Genomic DNA, 9,107 nt, shown 5'->3' with positions numbered 1-9,107 from the left:
GACTTTAGTCATTTATTTTTGTTCTTTTTGCTTTATTTTTGTATGACTGAGTTGATTTGAAGAACCAGCCTTTGAGCTCTGAGATTCTGTTTTTAGCTTAATTTATTCTGCTGTTAATACTTCTGGTGGCACTATACAACTCTTAAAAATGAATTTTTCAGTTCTAAAAGATCAGGTGTTTTTAATGTTTATTTCATCTTTCAGCTCTTGAATCATTTTACTGTATTCCTTAGATTTCTTGGGTTAGTTTTGCACTTTCTCCTGAATCTTAATGATCTTCATTGCCATGAAAAGTCTGAGTTCTATGTCTGTCATTTTAGCTATTTCAGTCTGGTTAAGAACTATTCCTGGGAAGCTAATGTGGTCGTTTGGAAGAAAGAAGAAACTCTGGCTTTCTGAGTTGTCGCAGTTCCTGTGCTGGTCCTTCCTCATCTGTGTGGGCTCATGTTCCCTTAATGTTTGAAGTTGCTGTCCTTTGGATGGAATTTGTTATTTTATATTCTTTGATGCCATCAAGGATTTGACTGATATAAGTCAAAACCTCGAGGGCATCAAAGTATATAAAAGATACAAGTTGGGTTGGTTGATTGGCTTTTGGTATGGTTTTACTGTGTCCCCACCTCAATCTCATCTTGAATTGTGATTCCCATATTTCCCACATGTCATGGGAGGAACCCAGTTGAACGTGATTGAATTACAGGGATGGGCCTTTCCTGCACTGTTCTCTTGATAGTAAATGAGTCTCACGAGATCTGATGGTTTTAAAAATGGGAGTTTCCCTGTACAAGCTCTTTGCCTGCTGTCATCCATGTAAGATGTGGCTTGCTTCTCCTGCCTTCCACCATGATTGTGAGGCCTCCCGGGCCATGTGGAACTGTAAGATCAGTACACCTCTTTCTTTGGTACATTTCCCAGTCTCATGTATATCTTTATCAGCAGCATGAAAACGGACTAATGCAGCTTCATTTCTGGATAATTTTACTGTCAAAGGCTTAGCTCAGCACTCCTGGGATGTGTACCCTAACCTGGGGTGCTGCGATTAGGTCCATGGCTTTGTTTTATTGCTCCTTGTGCTTAAACACCTGCTACACTGTGAAGCCAGAGGTGCTCCTAGTTCACTGGTGATAACACTCAAATTGGGTGACCTGGGGGGATGATGCTGGCAATAGTGCTCTACTGAGGCAGTGGCAGTAGAGTCTTCACTTGCAGGAAGCATCAGGTTGTCAGTGTCCTGGAGTCTGTACACATATATGTGTGCCAGTAGCAGTAGCATGTCAGGGTCCATATGAGTGCCAGCCATGGTGGAGTTCACATGTGCATATGATGGAGAGGTTGCAGCAGTGAGGTCTGCATATATGTGCAAATGCCAGTGGTAGAAGGGCAGTGAGATTCATACATTCATGTGTGCCAGGAAAGCAGTGGGGGCAGGCTGCAGTTGATTACATGTAGGCAAAGTGATGGGGCAAGGCTGTGGACATGTACATGCCAGTACAGGCCTGTCTGCAAAAGCAGTCTGATGGTTTTGTGGGGTCTACCGGTGTAAAAGCTATGTTGGTGGCTGCTGGGAAGTGCCCCAGTTGGGCATCTGAGGCTGTACTAAAATTGGATGCAGCCAGACAGGAATCCTAAGAGAGGCCATAAAATGATGGGGGTACTCAGATCAGCCTGGCCGCATCCCACAGGCAAGATAGCCCTGTACTGTTCAGATCCAACAGCGAACAAAGGCTAAAGCCTTCTAGAGGAGTGTGGCAGGCCTTGGGAGATGGGTTTCCTTGGCCATTCTTTATTGCAGCTGTTCCTGTACCTAACCCTCTGGAATCTACATAGCCTGGAGTCCTATCCCTGCCAACACTCCAAGCAATTTTCTCTGCCAGCTCAAATGTCCATTGGGGTTGTGGGGACTCCTGCTGCTAGGATTCTGGAGATCCATGGTGAGAGTGGGCCATTCCATGCCTATTTAACTCATTCCTTCTCCAGGAGCCACTCAGGACCAGAAACAAATCCTGGTCCTCCACAACAAGGTGCAGGCTTCTTACCATCCACCCCACTCAGTCCAGATTCTGCATCCTCCCTCTGTATACTCTAAATGTCTTCCTTCTGAAGATCTGCTACAAGTATACCCATCTTCTTGATGGTCTGGTCTCTCAGAGGGAGGAGCTATTCCTGGCTGCATCTAGACAGATATCTTGGCTCTACTCTTATGCGATTTTGAATATAATTGCTTTTGCAATTTGATTTTCCAGTTTTTCATAGCTAGTATATAGAAATACAGTTGAATTTTGTTTATTCACTTAGTTTGCTGTTATTTTCTAAATTTCTTATTAATCTAGTATTTTTGTAGATTCCATTTTTTTTTACATAAGCAGTCTACTTATCTACGAACTAAATGTTTAAAATTTCATTTACAATGCAAAAGTATCTTTGTCAAGAATAGTAAAATTATAGTATTTTTGTTTTATCATATAAAAAATCATAATAAAGTACCATTATCATGAAAACATATTTAACAACAGACAAAACATAAATAAGTTTTTAAATAAGTTAAATAAATAATATATCTTAATATAACTAAGATATATCTGATTTTATAATTGTGCTGTATTTACAGTTCAAATTCTTTTGTAACAATTATAGTTTCTCAATTGGTGCAAAAAATTTCAGTGAAGTAGGATATTAATTGCTTCATTCTAAAAAGATTTATTGAGCATCATGTCTTGCCACAAATAATTAACCTCAAATTTGGAAGAGATTGTGACACCTAATTGATAGTGTGATGATTATTCTTTTCTGTTAATAGGAGAACATATTTTTAAAGTGATGTATGTGCATTCATGCATATGCTTGATTATGCAAACTACAGATATGAATATAATAAGCTTTGATATAAATACTTATGTAAAGAAAAAATGCATTTATTTTGGCAGGGTCTAAACATTAATAATGTTAATAATTAATGTCTATCTATACATAGATAGGTAGATTTGTAAATAGACAAATATCTAGATATATATTGATAGAATGGCAGATGGACATTAATTATTATGTATCCTTTTATAGTATTATAAATCTTAATGAGTATTATTTTTAAAGAAATTGATGCAATTTATTCAATAAGAACATTCAAACAAATATGTAAATTATAAAACAAGAAGTAAGTTACTTTAAGGTAGCAGAAACACACTAAGAACAATACTTTTTAATTCCAAGGAAAACAAAAACTGGACACTATTAGCCAAATTTAAAAGTTTCACATTCTATCTCACCTGCTCTTATTACCTTGGTGAATTTTCTTTAATTAGTGGTGAAAATAAAATGTAGAGAGATTACATGAAAAGATGACCACTAGAAGAAGCTATAGAAGGAAAAATAATCTCTCTACATTTAACCCCAAATTTTTTAGTTATTAGAAAAAATAATGTAGGACCATAAATTAAATATTGTTGATGCCATGAATGATACTATTAAGAATTTTCAGAAAATTTTCCTCATACAACAAAATTTTATGTTCACAAATATGTTGGTGAAAAAAATCAATTTAAGACAGTAGATTTTCAATTAATGACTGAGTTTACTCAGGAACGCCAAGTTGGATTAATATAAGAAAATTAATTTATATAACACATTAGTAAATTAAAGGAGATAAACATATTATTAATTTACTTAATTTGATAAAGCACGTCTACAAACAGACACAAAAAAAACCTTGGGGCAAATATAAGAAAAAGTGGTCAAAGTTTGAAAGCTTTATTTTTAATATCGGGAATAAGCCCAGGGTAATTAATATACCCTTTTTTGTCATGTGAAAAAAATCAGTGCCCTAATGACAGAAAATAAATAAAACAGTTAGATTTTAATAAGAAGTTAAAAACTGTTATTAATTATAGATTATGTAATTATATGTTAAGGAATGCCCAGAAAAGCCACTGATAAATTATTAGAGTGAAAGAAATTTAAGAATTTTGAGAGATACAAAATGTTATATAAAGTCTATTTTCTTACCAGCAAAAAGAATACAATATAACTTTTAAAACAGCATTTATGCTGCAAAAAGGAACAACTTATGAATAAATCCAGTATGAACAATTTAAAATAAATTATAGAAATATTTCTAAACATTGTATTAATGAGATAATACTTTTATTGGTGAGGGTTCTCTAGAGAGACAGCACTAATATTATATATATATACACATATATATATATGAAGGGGAGTTTATTAAGAAGTATTACCTCAGATGATCACAAGGTCCCACAATAGGCCATCTGCAAGCTGAGGAGTAAGGAGGCTAGTCCAAGTCCCAAAGCTTAAGAAATTAGAGTCTGATGTCCAAGGGCAGGAAGCATCCATCACAGGAGCAAAATGTAGGCTGGGAGGCTAAGCCAGTCTAACCTTTTCACATTTTTCTGCCTGTTTTATATTCTGGCCACACTAGTAGCTTATTAGCCGGTATCCACCTAGATTAAGGGTGGGTCTGCCCACTGACTCAAATGTTAATCTCCTTTGGCAACACCCACACAGACACACCCACAAACAATACTTTGCATCCTTCAATCCAATCAAGTTGACACTCAGTATTAACCATCAGAATAGTTTATTAATTATTTGATATAATAGTATGTTTTGCAAAGTAATGTTATATTATAAAATTGTATACTTATAAAACAATATTATAAAGCATGAAATAATTTTATATTAGCTAATATATTTATACATTAAATACTATTTTGAAATGGGTGTGTATAAATATATATACACACTACAGATGTAGTCACATATTGTTATATAATTTCCCATAAATTTTTTATAGATTTCATAATATGCTAATTAATATTGCAACAATTGTTGTTAGAACTTGAAATGATAATTGTAAAATGAACACAGAATAGTACATAGCCAAGATCAAACAACACACTACTGCAAAAGAAGAAAAGGTACATTTTCTATCAAATATCAAGACATAATTTATTTTAAAATCTAGTTAATGGAAATAGAAACATGGGACAAAACAGAAAGCCTATGGAAAATGTAAGTGATTTGTACTGTATTATTATAATATTATATAGCAATGAAATAAACCTTATTTGTGTGAATTAATCTCAAACAAATCAAAATAAATTGTCTTTCAAGAGGAAAATTTCATAGTTTATATAGTGAAAACCAAATATATATATATATATATATATATATAAAATTTAATATATTCCATCTAATAAATACCTCAAGGCCTGGTGAAAAGAATGCTTATGTGAGCAATAAAAAATCCTCACCATTCTTCATTGGTCTGTGGAGTAAAAGCCATAATGCTTAAACACACATGTGCACTCTCCTAACATTGGTCCTCTTTCATTACCCTTTAATATGCGATCAGAGACAATGTCATATACTAATCTCAAAAATTAAAAAGATGCATAAGGAAGTTCCCTGTCACCATCCCATTTTATTCATGGACATGGACTTTCCACAAGCCATAAAGACCATGGAGGAAGATTGTAAACCAATAAAAAGTGAATCAAATATTAGCTGCAATTGCAGCCTCTACTTTACCTGTGTTATCTTTATTACAAGATATTAGCACAGTGTCTGGAACTTGCCATATTTGCTAATGGGGGGAATGGAATCTTTCATTTCCCTTATCATTAATAAAAATAAAAGCTGTTAGCATTTAACAGATTTTCAGCAGTAAAGATTTACTTCCTTGCTCCCAAGCCCTGTTCATGGTTCTGTCAATGTTTCAATAGTTTGGAACATTTGAAAACATATTCTCCAAGATAACAAACAATCTGCTACCAAGAATGTAGCCATACCTTCAATAGGACACTACGTATGTTGGAGAACGCATGTAGCAACCTTGGGAATACTGCATTACTTAACTTATCCGATAAATTAGAAAACTGTCAGCTTTAAGTGGAACCTGGATGCAAAAGGGGACTACAGATGGTTCAGGCTGCAGTACCTCCTTTCCTGTTGCTCAAACCACTTGGTCTGGCACACTTTGTGTCTCTTACGGTATTTGTAGTAGATAAGGACTCTGAAGAGAGTCTCTGGAAAGCCCCAGATGGGAAAATTATGGCACAGACACCATGATTCCTAAAACAGAGCATTATTTGCTTTTCACAAACAGATTTGATATGCTATTAGCCAAAACTGAGACTCTCACTATAGAACATTAAGTGTTAACTGACTGGAAATGTACATCAAAAGGTGAATATTACTAGATAGCTAATCTGGGAGTTACAAAAATGATCCATGGTAGGATGGAAATACTATAGTAAATCAATTTAAGTGTCCATTAATAAATAATATTACATTGTATATATACACATTAAATATATATGTATCACATTTTAATGTGTATAAATTGAATAATACACAATAAAATAATATTTTAATTTCACACACACACACACACACAATGGAATATTATTCTACCGTGTAAAGAAATGGGATCCTGTCATTTGCAACAACATCTGTGGAACTGGAAGACATTATCTTAAGTAAAATAAGCCAGGCACTGAAAGATAAATGTCACATGTCCTCACTCATGTGGGGTAGCTAAAAAAATTGATCTCAGAGAGATAAATAATGGAATGGTGGTTATCAGAGGCTGGGAAAGGCAGTAGGGATGAGAAGATTAAGATAGATTGGTTAATGGGTGAAAAACTAGAGTTAATAGAAGGAATAAGATCTAGTGCTTGGTAGCACAATAGGGCAACTACAGTTAATCATAACTTCTTCTATATTTCATATAGATAGAAGGGTAGACTTGGCATGTTTCCAACACAGAATAAAGACCAATGTGTGAGGTGATGGATATCCCATTTACTCAGTTTTGTTTATTACACATGGTATGCTTTTATCAAAATATCACACCCTAAATATGTAAAGATATTATGTATATATACGCATTAAGAATAAAGAAGTAAAAATGATTCCACTTAAATAGGTCCAGAAAGCATAGTACATTAGATTAGCATGTCATCTAGGCCTAAAATTACCTGTCTTTGTTTCACTGATGTTTTTCCTTCAGCATATATCTATGACTTCACTGGCTATTCTTTATGTCAGCAGAGATAGAAGGGGAAAAATCCACAAAGGGTTATATCAATATTTTGGTGTGGAAAGGAAAAGAATCACTACAAGTCTATAGCTTCAATCAGTGGTGATAACGAAAGACAGTGAGGAGAGCAGACATGTTTTAGTGGACATATGCTTGAAGATTATATACTTATTGGAAAGAAAAATGGTTGGAAATAAGAATTTTTGGCTAGTGACAAAATAAGAATTTTGGCTAGTGACTCCATCATCAAGGCCTTGGGATGGGGAACAATGACGGTCAGAGACAAGATGGCTAGAGGAAATGCCATGCGGGTGGACTTTAGGATGAGGAACATGGTATTTAGATTTTGTCTTATGTCTATGTCCTCTGGAGTACACTTTCCACATAGGAGATGCTTAATCATCTGGTGTGCAAAATGACTTTTCCAGTGAAAGTCAGTCTTCAAACATTTCAGTGTTTGCACAGTGGATCTATGCAAGAAGTAATCTATGTGTTATCTCAACCCCATTGAGGTGTTAACTCAACCTCAAGTCCCTCTTATCCAAGGTAACCTAACTACTGCTGATGCTCAGTATATGACACACTAGCAGCAGAGACCAATGCTGAACCTTCAATATCATATCCCTTGAATAGATCAACCAGGCACTTTGTGGAAAAGAATTATATATGACTACTTTCAACTTGAGATCTTAATCATTTGTCCTGAATGAGATTAGTATGTGTTCTAGGTATGCATTTCCCTTTTCTGGAAAACATTTGCCCTATGAACACCACATATAGAATCACCACAGAATATCTGAATTAATAAAATTAAATCCTGCAAAACATCACCTCAGATCAAAAACCTAACATTGTGGTAAATAAGGTACAAGAATGCATCCTGAACCAAAGGATCTACTTGCCCTATTATGTATCATTCAGAAGATACTATCATAATAAATCACTGGAATAGATTTGTAAAGGTTCAGTTAAAATTCTAATTTGGGAACAATATCTAGGAAAGTTAGAGCACTGTTTTTCAAAATGTGGTACCTACGTTGAACTAATAATCTTATTTGATGCTGAGAGATAATAGTGACTAGGATCAGGAACCATAAAAACAGAATTGGTCATTCTCACCGAAAGCCTACTTACAGACTTGGAAATATGTGCTTTCTTTGAAATGCGGTCTACGAAATTCTGAAAGTCCAGGTAACTACAAGTAGAATGGTCACGTCTCCAGTGGATAAGAGCAGGGTCTCAAAGAACCTAGATCTAAATCCAGGACGGATAACTAATCATTTTTGGCTCCTCATGTTATACTCAACAGGAATATAAAGGAGTTACAATGATGGCAGAAGTAAATATCCCTAGTTATCATAAAGGGCCAGGATTGCTATTACACAATGGAGCAGTGATAAGTATGTCCGAGATTCAAATGAGTCACTGGAACACCTCCTGGGGCTTACTTGCTTAGTACAACAACCATAGCCTGTCAAGGTCATGATATCCAGGAATTTCAAACATTCTAGTTCATAATCAAAATTTAACACAGATTATATTCAATTACTCCTTGAGTACACAGGCATTTATCAAAAATATATTGGAGATCAAATGATGAACTCACCTAAAATAGCTGTAATAACCAGCAGATTGTGTAATGGTAAACCTACGGTTTTCTGAAGATTAAAATAATAAAATTAAATATGTATGTATATGTGTATATATATATATAGCAGAATTCCCATGCAATTATAAAATAATTAATATATTTATGGCTCTGTGTTTATGTGTATATACACACACATAACACAACTTGGGTTTTTTACATTGTATTATTTTAGTTACATATTACATAGCCATGCAAAATCACGTAACTAGAACTAGTGAAGTCTGCAAACTCATCTTAGTTAATGAATATGAATACGACTTGTGATTATACATCCCCTATGAAGCCAAAATACATTGGAATCAGACTTTCAGTGTTCTGTCATATTACCATACCTGTATAAAGTGCCTATTTGTTTTATCAACCCAAATTTCCAAATAATTATAAACTAATCTCTCAACA

General features: G+C 34.5%; 1 non-coding gene across 1 annotated transcript; it reads left to right on the top strand.

Moving 5' to 3' along the window:
• Window positions 1–8,648: 8,648 nt before the first annotated feature.
• Window positions 8,649–8,721, top strand: LOC129039782 (small nucleolar RNA SNORD65). Its single transcript, XR_008503480.1, has one exon. It is a non-coding gene; the product is annotated as a small nucleolar RNA SNORD65 (small nucleolar RNA).
• The last annotated feature ends 386 nt before the right edge of the window (window positions 8,722–9,107 follow it).

This window comes from Pongo pygmaeus, chromosome 5 (assembly GCF_028885625.2).
Source record: "Pongo pygmaeus isolate AG05252 chromosome 5, NHGRI_mPonPyg2-v2.0_pri, whole genome shotgun sequence".
Classification (NCBI taxonomy): domain Eukaryota; kingdom Metazoa; phylum Chordata; class Mammalia; order Primates; family Hominidae; genus Pongo; species Pongo pygmaeus.
The sequence above is the reverse complement of the archived record's forward strand: the minus strand, read 5'-3'. Positions and strand labels throughout refer to the sequence as shown.